General features: G+C 38.1%; 1 protein-coding gene across 1 annotated transcript in view; it reads left to right on the top strand.

Annotated features, from left to right (window-relative positions):
- Nucleotides 1–13,660, top strand: part of PRDM5 (PR/SET domain 5) — a 98,365-nt gene that overhangs the window by 71,720 nt on the left and 12,985 nt on the right. The gene's annotated exons all lie outside the window — the stretch shown is intronic.

Here is a 13,660-nt window from a genome sequence, read left to right as displayed (position 1 = left end):
ATAAACCCAACATGTACAATCCAATAATAAAAAACAACTAAAAACCCCTATTATAAAACCAAACATACACACAAACAAACATACCATGCATAACTTGTAATGGCCTAGGGGGAAGAGCTATCTCAACTCCCCCATGCCTGGCGGTATAAATGAGTCTTGAGTAGTTTACAAAAGACAGGGAGGGTAGGGGCAGTTATCAGGCATTTCAATAAAGATCATTGAAGGAATATTAATAAAAACATGAAATGCATACATGAAACATCCAATGGGGGGAAATGATCAGTTGAAAATAATATTAATGGGGAATATCGTAATTGTCAAGACTCAATGTGGAAAACTGGAAAAAAAACAACCCTCACTGTTTGGGTGGGTATAAATGCAACAACCTGCCGAATGAAGTTTTAAGGCAGACTGTGGGTGCAACATATATTCAGAGGATCCAATACATAATTACCTCCATTTTGTGAGGAATTTATGTCATCTATAAAAATTCTGCCATTATAACAAACCAGAGCACTTTATGACTTCTGCATTCCTAACCTATTCAGGTTATTTATCATTGTCTAATTTATCACTCCATGACAGTTAAATCTTCAAAAGTATCTGTAAAGTTTCAGGAAACTGTCAACATCCTGTTAGTTTTCTACTAGTGATAGGAGAGATACCTGTCACACACACATATATATATCTTGATTTATTACCAGCATCTTCTTTAGATCAATGAATAGCAACACCTAATAGGTTGATAATTGGGAGGAACTATAAAAAGAATTTGCACTTCATATGGATCAAATATTCTAAGGTTTTATGTGTGCAACTTATTTCTTTCTTTCAAATATACAAGGGAACAAACCAACATAGAAATATGCTTTTGTTAATACTTTTGGGTAACCATACACTGTTTTAGATTATATCCCAAAATACAACTTTGGCTCTTAATCTAAACAGGTAGTATGAAAATAAATATTTGATTTTTAAATAAATATGCATTTGATTGGGGTCCCAAATGTATTCTTAGCCCCATCAGGTTTTGTTGCTCTTTATTTCTCTAAAGTCTTTCTCAACAAGTGGTATGATTTATATACCATAGTAAATACTGAGTCATCCACTGAATCATATTTGCCTTACAGTTGTATTTTATTATACCGTTTATTGCTGTACTCCCAGGTTTCAGTGTTACACCACGTACTTGATGCATTTTTTAAAGCATCTAAACAGCAATACTCTGCAAATTCTTGAGCTCCAATAACTGCACTTTCTAAACCTGTGTTCTAAGTCAAAAATTCATTTAAAACTCATTAGTTATCTGGAATTTATATTATTTATATTGGGCTTGTATATGTTGTCTTAATTAAATGTTATTATATTTTCCACTGTTCATTTTATAGAAACATAGAAACATAGAAGACTGACGGCAGAAAAAGACCTCATGGTCCATCTAGTCTGCCCTATAATTATAATTACTGTTTGCATAATGAACACAAATGTGGGCCTTCTCCGAGTCCCGTCAACTAAACAATGTTGTTTGGCGGGCCCCAGGTGAAGAGCCTTCTCTGTGGCGGCCCCGGCCCTCTGGAACCAACTCCCCCCAGAGATTAGAATTGCCCTCACCCTCCTCGCCTTTCGTAAGCTCCTTAAAACCCACCTCTGCCGTCAGGCATGGGGGAACTGAGATATTCTTTCCCCCTAGGCCTCTACAATTTATGCATGGTATGTTTGTATGTATGTTTGGTTTTATAAATAAGGGTTTTTTAGTTGTTTTAGTATTGGATTGTTACATGCTGTTTTTATCACTGTTGTTAGCCGCCCCGAGTCCACGGAGAGGGGCGGCATACAAATCCAGTAAGTAAGTAAGTAAGTAAGTAAGTAAGTAAGTAAGTAAGTAAGTAAGTAAGTAAGTAAGTAAGTAAGTAAGTAAATACATACATACATACATACATACATACATACATACATACATACATACATACATACCTTACCTGAATATTTTATAAAGCACGTTATATTTTATGTTGTGTCATTTTTCGTATTCCACATCACCAGGTATACCTTGTGATTCTTTATGAACTTATCTTTTCTTTTATGTACACTACGACAAATTCCTTGCGTGTCCAATCATACTTGGCCAATGTTCTGTTTGTTTCTATTGCTATTTCTAGGATAAACAATGTAGGAAATTATTAGATAACTGGGCTAAGCAATAGTATAATTAAAATGCCCACAACACAGAGTACAGTAGTAGAGTATAATCATTTGTTTACATTACAATTTTATGTTTTTTAAAAAAACTTTAACTATCAAAATAGCTGTTGTCTAAATTGAAGAGGATTCACTTGTTCATTTGTTCTCTCTCTTAAAAAATATTCATTGTCACAGAAGCTCCATTAGTTTAATTGACTTTTCTAATCTCTTTAGATGTATCTTCATAGTTTACAATGTTATTTGCTTTTCCTTTAATCGTGCTGCCTGTTGTGATTGCCAGTCACTGTTGTCATCGATCACACTAGCTCTGCTTAGAAAAACCCTCTTACAATTTCTTTTGTGAACTGCTGCATTGATCATCTGGCAGGAAGCATTGAATGTGCAACCCAGATGGCTTCTTGTCAGTCTCACCTCTCGTGACCTCACGCCCAATAAAATTATCTTGATTTTGCAAATAAGGTGAATTTTGCAAACTCCAGTTGCAATTGTTGACTTTTTGTAGTGCTAGAGTACCAAAGATTTTCTTTTTGCCTTATTCTGATTTAAGACATTTGAGGATTTTTATTATGTAGCTCTTTTCTTTCAGCAGTAATATTCATTGGGTGTGATGAAGTGAAGCAATATCAGAGCCGGGTCTGTTAACAGTTCCCTATAGAAAATATATTTAACTGTTTCCATTTAATTATAAAAAGTTATAAAAAATATAACATGGATCATCTCAGGAAATGAAACAACCAAACACATTTTAATTTTAAAAGATTAGAAAACTTGCAGAACACTTTGGCCCATCATTGGAAATGAGCTTAAAGTTATTATTCAAAATGTTGACTTGGAAAGATAATCTTTGAAAATAACATTTACATACGTTTTTCAAAGTGTGGACAAATATTCAAATTCACAATTTGGTTGTAAAGACATCGGGCATCCACTTGGAGAGGGATGGCATACAGATAGATAGATAGATAGATAGATAGATAGATAGATAGATAGATAGATAGATAGATAGATAGATAGATAGATAGATAGATAGATAGATAGAACTGTTTTACAGCTAAGAATTAACTTTAAAAGTTGCTAAACCTAAAATAAACTTAAATCAATCTTTTAAAGCAGTCCTATGCTGATTGAAACAATTTTAACTTGGAAAAAGTTTTTTATTGTAAGCTTCATAAACTACATAAGCTGTACTCATAAAAATTAGCCCAAGTAATGAGGTGAAAAGCTGAATCCTTGCTCCTAATTCCACAAGTCAATCAGAATGATAGATTATTCTTCCTTCAACTGTGACATAATTTTCTATCCCTGTGATGGCAAACCTGTGGCATATGTGCCAGAGGTGACACACAGAGTCCTCTCTGCTGGCATGCATGCCATCGTCCCAGGTCAGATCTCCATGGGGTTTCTTCCATGAGCTTCTGTTCTGCAAATGACGAAACAGAAGCTTATTTAAAAAAAAGATCTTACCTCTTGCAATACTGCCGGTTCTGGCCTGCCTCCTACCAACAAGCTTTTATTTATTTGTTTGTTTGTTTGTTTGTTTGTTTGTTTGTTTGCTTGCTTGCTTGCTTGCTTGCTTGCTTGCTTGCTTGCTTGCTTACTTATTTATTTATTGGATTTATATGCCGCCCCTCGCCGCAGACTCCGGGCATAGCCACATATGTGCATGACCATGCATGTACACGTATGCACACGTATGCACATGTTTGTGCATGTCCATGCATGCATTTGCGCACGCACCTTTTAGTTTGGGCATGCACACGCATGCAATTTGGCAATCGGTGTCTAAAAGCTTCGCCATCACGATTTTATCCCATCTGAGAAGAAAGTGGCACGGATATATATGTCCTTTATATAGGGTACACTTCTGTATGCTAACAATACCTTGGAATCTGATATCTTCTTTACCAATACAGTATTTTTATCTAGGACAGCTATCTTATTTTACCCAACTTTAACTAAAGGAAGTGGTGGCTGTTTTGAAAATATCTAATTGTGATCTACTGTAGCACAATTTATCAATATTAAAAGCAAACTTTTGCTTAAAAGGAATATTTGGGGTAAAAATAGCCATCAATAAATTCATCGCTGATTAATATTGTACTAATCTGAAGGATCAATAGCATATGGACTTGATAACCTGCAAGGTCCCTTTCAAAACAAGCAAACAAACAAATATGGAAGCAGTATTAATAGCATGAATGTCACAGAACCATAGCAATCGTATTCATGGCGAAGGAAAGAGCTCTCTTTATTTACAGGACTGTCTCCTACCACGTACTTCCCAGCACCGATCCCTGTAAGCTGCGTGGGTGCGCACTCGCGTGCTCCAAAATACCCTCCGCGCAGCCTTTTCCTCGGGCGCGCGCTCCCCATCCCCCTGCCAGCTCGCGGGGGGCGGGCGGGGAGGCGCGGGCAGTAGAAGGGAGCCGTGGCCACCCCTGCCTCTCCATGGTGCCTCCGGCCCCCTCACGCTCCTGGCCTCTCGGCCCTGCCCCCCGCCCACCCGATCCACCCCCTCTCCTCCTCCGCCGCCTCCTGCCTTGAGCGAGACTTCTCTCTCGGCGGCTGCGGCTTCGGCTTCTCGGGACGAAAGCGCTCCCAGCCAGGGGGCTGCGAGAGGGGCGGGGCGGGCTTTCCCGAAACGGATGGAGAAAGCCCTCTCTCACAGCCCCCTGGCTGGGAGTGCTTTAGCTGCAAGAGAGGGCTTTCTCCGTCCGTTTCAGGAAAGCCCACCCCACCCCTCTCGCAGCCCCCTGGCTGGGAGTGCTTTCATCCCAGACTTCCAGCAAGGGGGCTGCAGTAGAGGCAGGGCAGGCATTCCCGAAGCGCTCAGAGAAAGCGCTCTCGCAGCCCCCTCGCTGACAGTGAGAGAGGAGGAAAGAGAGAAAGTAAGTGAGAAAGAGAGAGAGAGAGAAAGGGGGGAGAGATAGCAAGTGAGAGAAGAGAAAGAAAGCAAGAGAGATAGAAAGAAAGAGAGAGAAAGAAAGAAAGAAAGCAATAGAAAGAGAGAAAGAAAACAAGAGAGGGAGAGAGAAAGTGAGAAAAAGAGAGAGAGAGCAAGAGGGGGAGAGAGAAAGAGAGAGAAATGACTCTTGATTTAAAGCATATGGTAAAAAGCATCCAAATAATAACAGAGAAAAAAAACCCAGCGCCGTTTGTGTGTGTGTGTGTGTGTGTGAGAACTCTTGAACCATTTCCAGTAGCTCACCTGTTATTGGAAATGGTTCAAGAGTTCACACACACACACACACACACACACACACACACACAAGGGGGGAGGAGACAGGGATGGAAAAAGAGAAGATAGTAATAATAGTAATAGATTTTGGTTTTGTTTTATTATTAATTTATTTTAATTAAAAAAGGGAATTTTTTTCTTATTTATTTATTTATTTATTTATACATACATACATACATACATACATACATACATACATACATACATACATACATACATACTTCTATGCCGCCCAGTCCCAAAGGGACTGTTGCTCAGACACTATACTTTTCCGCCCACACCGGAAAAAAATTAGAGGGAACATTGCTTCCCAGAGACCAATAAGAGCACACAGGGTTGGCCTCCTCCAGGTCCCGTCAACCAAGCAATGTAGGTTGATAGGGCCATGGGGGAGGGCATTTTCTGTTGCCACCCCGATTCTATGGAATCAACTGCCCCCTGATGTCCATTCTGCTCCCACCCTACTGCATTCCATAAGGCCACAAAGACCTGGCTTTGCTGGCAGGCCTGGGGGCCATGAATTGACATCTATCATGGCCAAATTGTATGAATGGTATGCATGTATGCTGATTGGATAGTTTAACTATGGGTTTTAATTAAGGTTTTATAATTTTAGATTGTATATTTGACTTCTTTTTATTGTATTTGTAATTTTATATTGTTGTAAGTCGCCCTGAGTCCTTCAGGATTGGACGGCATAGAAGTTGAATGAAATAATAAATAAATAAATTTTCAAAGGTGAAAAGGTCCCATGGATTCTCTTGCCCTTATCATGCTAATTCATTAAAATGCTTCAAATATGGGCCCTTTAAACTTACTGCCTAAGTACTACAACATGTATACCAGAAGTGGGTTCTAAAACCCTTCACTATCCTTTTCTATTATGCACAGAAGCATTCTGGGTGGGTGGGCAAAGCCTCCTGCCGCCGGCACTACCAACTCTTGGAACTGGGCCGAACCGGGAGCAATCCACCATTGATGTATACCATATTTTTATGCATATGTTTCCTCCCCTTTTTGATGCCTTCCCCACCAAATTTTCCCCTTTTATATTTCATACTTTAAAAAAAATAACATTGATTAAAAATAAACATAATTATGACTTAACAACTATATAAACACATAAGTACCCACAACTCCTACCCTCAAAACGTCACTACAGAGCACTGCACACCAAGACAACTAGACACAAGAACAGTTTTTTTCTGAACGCCATCACTCTACTAAACAAATAATTCCCTCAACACTGTCAGACTTTCTACTAAATCTGCACTTCTATTCTACTAGTTTTTCTCATCATTCCTATCACCCACTTCCTCCCATGTTGACTGTATGACTGTAACTTGTTGCTTATATCCTAAGATTTTTATTAATATTGCTTCTTCATTGCTTATTTGACCCCTATGACAATCATTAAGTGTTGTACCACATGATTCTTGACAAATGTATATTTTATTTTATGTACGCTGAGAGCATATGCACCAAGACAAATTCCTTGTGTCCAATCACACTTGGCCAATAAAATTCTATTCTATTCTATTCTATTCTATTCTATTCTATATGATTAATTAATTAATTTCTGAATTGCACAAATCTTACAATTCTGAAAAGTACACAAGAATATCAGATAGCAGTCTTGAAATGCAAGCCATGCATCAATTAAAATTTAGATTTTTTGCTCAGACCACCTCCTTTGATAGTTGAAGCTTTCTGTTTCATAATCTAAAGCAAGTCTTATTTTATAACTAGCTATCAGCACTATCTCTGAACTGCACAACTATATTGGTGTAGGTACAAACTTCCCTTCTGTGAGTAAACCAGTAAAAGTGGGATGGAATTTTCATGCTTTTTTTTCAAGCCTATAGAAATTTGCTTCTGGGAAATGTAAAAACAATTTCCAATTGAAGAAGATTGATTCAGAGAGACAAAAGTAAGCGTTTAGAATGGTATGAAGTGTCCTTCCTTCAATAAACAGAAAAATAGCTTGCGACGCAGATCATATTTTTAAATAGCTAAACACAACCTAAGTCAGTTATTTAACATAAGGCTCTTAACTATCAACAAAGAATAAAAGAATGGGGAAGGTCTCAGAATTAGACTGTCAGCACTCCATTGTTTCCAAACCTTTCTAAACATTTTTCTTGAAGTGCAAAAACCAAACAACATAAAAATGTCAACTGGATTAATTAAATGTTTGAGTCCAAATAGCTCCTGCAGTGTCCAAAGGATGACAGCATGGTTTAGTGACATTAGGGGTCATGAGAGATAGTGTCACGTTTCAAACAGATGTGGAATTAATAAATCAGAACATTTAGAGCAACTTGCAGACCTTGTTAAAATGCTTGCCTAAACCTTTACGCTTAGAGCTAATGGGCTAAGTCAGTGGGAGGAAAGAAAGAAACAATTCATTTGGCAAGGGTATTGCTGTTTGTTCTCCCTCCACCATCATGTTTGTCTTTTCAAGTGGCCCTATTCCTAAAGTATTAAAATATTTCTGAGATGCTCCATTTGGCAATTGTTTGACATTTACAATATATTTATGTCTAGGTCCGTAATAAATAACTGATGTATCAAACATACTCTGTGTAAATAATATAGTAAAAAATGATTTTAATGCTACTTTGTTCAGAAAAATGTTTGACACAAAACCTGAACATTTGAATTTTAAGAAGAACTAGAGAAGGAAAGTACAGTGATACCTCATCATACAAACGCCTCATCATACAAACTTTTCGAGATACAAACCCGGGGTTTAAGATTTTTTTGCCTCTTCTTACAAACTATTTTCACCTTACAAACCCACTGCCGCAGCTGGGATGCCCTGCCTCTAGACTTCCATTGCCAGTGAAGCACCCGTTTTTGCGCTGCTGGGATTCCCCTGAGGCTCCCCTCCATGGGAAACCCCACCTCCGGACTTCCGTGTGTTTGTGATGCTGCAGGGGAATCCCAGCAGGGAAGTCTGGAGGTGGGGTTTCCCAGTGAGGGGAGCCTCAGTGAAATCGCAGCATCGCAAAAACACAGAGGTCCGGAGGTGGGGTTTCAAGGACTTCGGTGTTTTTGCAATGCTGCGATTTCACTGATACTCTCTTCGCTGGGAAACCCCACCTCTGGACTTCCGTTGCCAGCGAAGCACTTGTTTTTGCGATGCTGGGATTCCCCTGCAGCATCGCAAAAACACAAAAGTCCGGAGGTGGGGTTTCCCATGGAGGGGAGCCTCAGGGGAATCCCAGCAACGCAAAAACGGGTGCTTCGGCTGGCAAAAGGGGTGAATTTTGGGCTTGCACGCATTAATCACTTTTCCATTGATTCCTATGGGAAACATTGTTTCGTCTTACAAACGTAACCCTGCTGTTCTGTTCGGGTCGTATGTGACCCGAAGCCAAGTTTGAGTCCCTGTAAAAAAATTTCCCTGCATATCTGAAACTTGAAATTTCATGACTATTCATCATTTCAGGGGTTCTCTCTATGAGAATTTTTTTTGGGGGGTGGGGGGCTTAGTTTTTGCTGGGCAAAAAAAGTTACAAATCTTATGTTCCTGGGTCACCCTGACCCGGACCGAAAACTCTTCATTTGCAGTGCTTATGTTTGGTCTTTTTGAAAGCTTTTTTCACTTGGAAAGTAGTCTGAACATTTCTGCACACAATGATATGAAAATTGAAATGAAAAAAGTAAATCTTATTGGTTTATTTTGTGGATATAATGCACGCCCCCCCGTTTTTGTGAAAAAATTTTCAATTTATGGATAGTTTTGCTTGCAAAATGCATTCTATTTTACTAAAGTTGGTGTGGGATTGGTAGCTTGAACATTTCTGAATATAAGAAAAATATAAAGGAACTGAAAAAAATGATTCTTATTGGTTTTTTAACATCAGAAATAAGGCCTCCCCCCCCCTTGGCTGCTTGCAACCATTTTCACTTTTTATTTTTTTATGCTCCAAATCCGAAATATTCTTTAAAATCTTAGGCATTCATTTACTCAATTTAACAATGCTGATCATCAAAAAATATTTTTGGGGTGGTGGCTAATTGTTTTCTGGGCAAAAAAAAATCATAACTTTGAATCTGTTTCTGTTCGTATGTGACCGGACCAAAAATATTTTTTTTAGGTACTTGAATTTGATCTTTTTGAAAACTTTTTCAACTGGAAAACTAGTTTGAACATTTATGAACATAATGATATGAAAATTGAACTGGAAAAATTGAGACTTATATTTTTATTTTGATCAAAAAGCCCCTCCCCCATCCTTTTTTAATTTCGTGTCAATTTCTATTTTTTAAGGCTACAAATCCCTAAGGAATTTTCCCCCAAAAGGTTTGATATACTAAATTGAACATTTCTGAATATAAGAAAAATATAAATGAACTGAAAAAAATGGTTCTTATTGGTTTATTTTTGCCACAAAAGGGCCAACCCCCCCTCGGCCTTGCTGTGTGCCATTATTGTCACTGTTTATACATATTTGTCTAGAAATATTTGGAATATCCTTTTGAAAATCAACCACATTGTAGCCAGAGAACTAATTTTATGAAACAAATCCATTTTACTAAAAAAAAGTATGTAAGTTTGAAATTAACAGCATAATTTTTATATAAATTGAAATAATTGAGGCATACTTTATGTGCAAAATAAACCAATATGCATCAATTTTTCCAGTTCAATTTTCATATCATTATGTTCAGAAATGTTCAAGCTACCAATCCCACACCAACTTTAGTAAAATAGAATGTATTTTGCTAGCAAAACTATCCATAAAGTGAAGACTATTTAAAAAAAACGGGGGGGGGCGTGCATTTCATCAACAAAATAAACCAATATGCATCAATTTTTCCAGTTCAATTTTCATATCATTATGTTCAGAAATGTTCAAGCTACCAATCCCATACCAACTTTAGTAAAATAGAATGCATTTTGCAAGCAAAACTATCCATAAATTGAAAAAAAATTCACAAAAACAGGGGGGGCGTGCATTATATCCGCAAAATAAACCAATAAGATTTACTTTTTTCATTTCAATTTTCATATCATTGTGTGCAGAAATGTTCAGACTACTTTCCAAGTGAAAAAAGCTTTCAAAAAGACCAAACATAAGCACTGCAAATGAAGAGTTTTCGGTCCGGGTCAGGGTGACCCGGGAACATAAGATTTGTTACTTTTCTTAAACAGAACAGCAGGGAACCTTGTCCCGGAACCAATTAAGTTTGTAGGACAAGGTATCACTGTTCTAAAGAAAATGAATATGTAAAAATACTTAAAAACAAAACATGTCAGCTTGGAGCTTTGCCATTTTTTGGTATTTCAGTCTATAGATAATAAAGCCCAAGATTAGAGGTGGGGTCTATAGAACTGGTAGTAACTTGGTGGCCTGGGTCCAGTGTTGGGCTGCTGCCAGAATGGCTAATTGCGCCCAGCTCCACGGTTCTGGCACACGAGTGCGGGATTGAGCACAATTTTGCCTCCTGGATCTGTACAGGTAGCAAAATCTCACACCGGGACACAAGAGCGCAAGCGAGGTTTTTTGCTTGCATGCAAATAGCTGTTCCGGCAGCAGCTCACCAGTGCCTGGGTCTCTAGAACTGGCAGCAAAGAAAACCGGGATGATAGGTCAATGTCTATTGACAGAGGAAGAGGAGGAGGAGGAAAAGCAGGAGGAACGGACACATAAACTGGAAATTTGATAAACTGCTGAATCATTGTCAAATACCACTGCAGAAGATTTAAGAAGATAACAAGAACCCCCTAGAACAGGCCCCTCTAGCACTTTGAATGTGAAGAAAACATGGAAGGAAAGCATGGTCACATAGCAATAACCAGTAATTCTGTAAAGCAGCTGTATCTCTTTTCAAAATTGTGCTGGAACTTTCTGCTGCAGCAGAATTCTGGACATATAAACCCTTGGGTGAGGGGTTTCCACTAGATAGTGTATGCTCCAAAGTAACTCAATCGAAACTAAAGTGCTAAATAGAACCAACACGAAATTGGTCGTTTAATTCATTTAGGGAGTTGATAGAAAATATTTCCTTTGCTAACCTTAACTTTATCAGCTAATTGTATTTTATATTGCTTTGTGTTGTTCTATGTTTGGCCATATTATTCTTGATTTGATTGTTCTTGTGTCAAGCTATCTTGAAGAAAAACAAAGAAGAAGAAAAAATTGGATTAGGGCAGAGTTTTTCAAGCCCTTTTACAAAATAGTAATAGCAATAGTACTGGCAATAGCACTTAAACTTATGTGCTACTTTATAGTGCTTTATAACCCTCACTGAATAGTTTGCAAAGTCAGCATATTGCCCCCAACAAACTGGCTCCTCGTTTTACTGACCTTGAAAGCATTTCAAGGCATCGGACCAGAATATCTCCGGGACCGCCTTCTGCCGCATGAATTCCAGCGACCAATTAGGTCCCACAAAGTTGGCCTTCTCCGGGTCCCGTCGACTAAACAATGTCGTCTGGCGGGTCCCCGGGGAAGAGCCTTCTCTGTGGCGGCCCCGACCAGCTCCCCCCGGAGATTAGAACTGCCTCCACCCTCCTTCCCTTCCGTAAACTCCTTAAAACCCACCTTTGCCGGCAGGCATGATGGAATTGAGGCATCTCCCCCGGGCCTATACAATTTATGTATGGTATGTTTCTGTGTATGTCTGCTTAATAATGGGGTTTTAAAATGTTTTTAAATTATTAGATTTGTCATGAATTGTTTTATTGTTGTTGTGAGCCGCCCCGAGTCTACGGAGAGGGGCAGCATACAAATCTAATCTAATCTAATAAACAAACAAACAAACAAACAAACAAATTTAAGGCTGAGTCAATCTTTAGCTGGTCAGGATAGTACTACTGGTAGTAGTTCAATACTAGTTAGAATGTAGTACTGCACTACCACATGCTCCCAATCCCAATTTTCTGTATGCCCCATCTGCCGAATGAATTAGATGCTTTATAACATTAAATCAGGAGAGCAACTTGTTTTTTAGTTGAAAATCTGAATGGAGTACGTGTTAGGAGTTATATGCCTCCAACTCAGTAGCACAAAAAACCCCCAACCCTAATTATGTTCTTATTTAAAGTATGTTTTAAAAAATTAGAAGAGTTATTCTTTCATTCATTTAATAAAGTTTTATTAGACCAGAAGGTTTAAGTTGGTTAAAATAATGCACCCTTTGGGGAAGATGAATATTGGGGCTAATTATTTTTATTACTGTTTTCAAGAATATTATCTTCAGATACTGGCCTTCCCATAATATTTTCATCCACCAAATAAGCACCCATAGTTTAGTAATTGCGATCTGTGTCTCATTTGTCCCGTCTTTGGCAGAACAGTGCTAGCCTGAGATGGAATATCATCTTATTCATTATTGCATGACTTTTTCATTAGTTATGTTTCTTACATATAATATGCATTTTCATTAGGCAAATCATTAATAATGCACTGAAAGTTTACCAAAAACATGCATGCTTTAGAAACATAGAAGTCTGATGGCAGAAAAAGACCTCATGGTCCATCTAGTCTGCCCTTATACTATTTTCTGTATTTTATCTTAGGATGGATATATGTTTATCCCAGGCATGTTTAAATTCAGTTACTGTGGATTTATCTACTACGTCTGCTGGAAGTTTGTTGCAAGGATCTACTACTCTTTCAGTAAAATAATATTTTCTCATGTTGCTTTTGATCTTTCCCCCAACTAACTTCAGACTGTGTCCCCTTGTTCTTGTGTTCACTTTCCTATTAAAAACACTTCCCTCCTGGACCTTATTTAACCCTTTAACATATTTAAATGTTTTGATCATGTCCCCCCTTTTCCTTCTGTCCTCCTTAATTAGGTTAATTAAGATCTATTTTCTTAATGGTGGTCCATATACCATCCTAGCTAACACTGCATATCAAAAAGCAATAGCATGTTGAGAATAAAAAGACATTTAAGCCAATAAAGTTGTTGCTAGAATAGGGATTAGATTATTTGTTAAAATGGCATTGTTGTCCTTTTGGTTTTGTTTTATTTTTCCAAGGAAGTAGCTGCATTGGTCTGTTGCAACAAATAGAATTGTGAACAACTGAACGCATTTAGTGCTGCTTGTGATTATATGGGTAGTTTCTTCAAAGCTTGGGATTCTTTGGTGTCTGGTCTCCTGCAAAACAAAAGCTGTCCCATGAAAATCATTTCAATATGGTGCAGTTATGCAATGCAAGGTGCATATGTAAATAGTGCCAGTCAGCTGGATCTTTC

This window comes from Erythrolamprus reginae, chromosome 7, assembly GCF_031021105.1.
Source record: "Erythrolamprus reginae isolate rEryReg1 chromosome 7, rEryReg1.hap1, whole genome shotgun sequence".
Lineage (NCBI taxonomy): Eukaryota > Metazoa > Chordata > Lepidosauria > Squamata > Dipsadidae > Erythrolamprus > Erythrolamprus reginae.
This window is presented reverse-complemented; position numbering and strand designations above follow the sequence as displayed.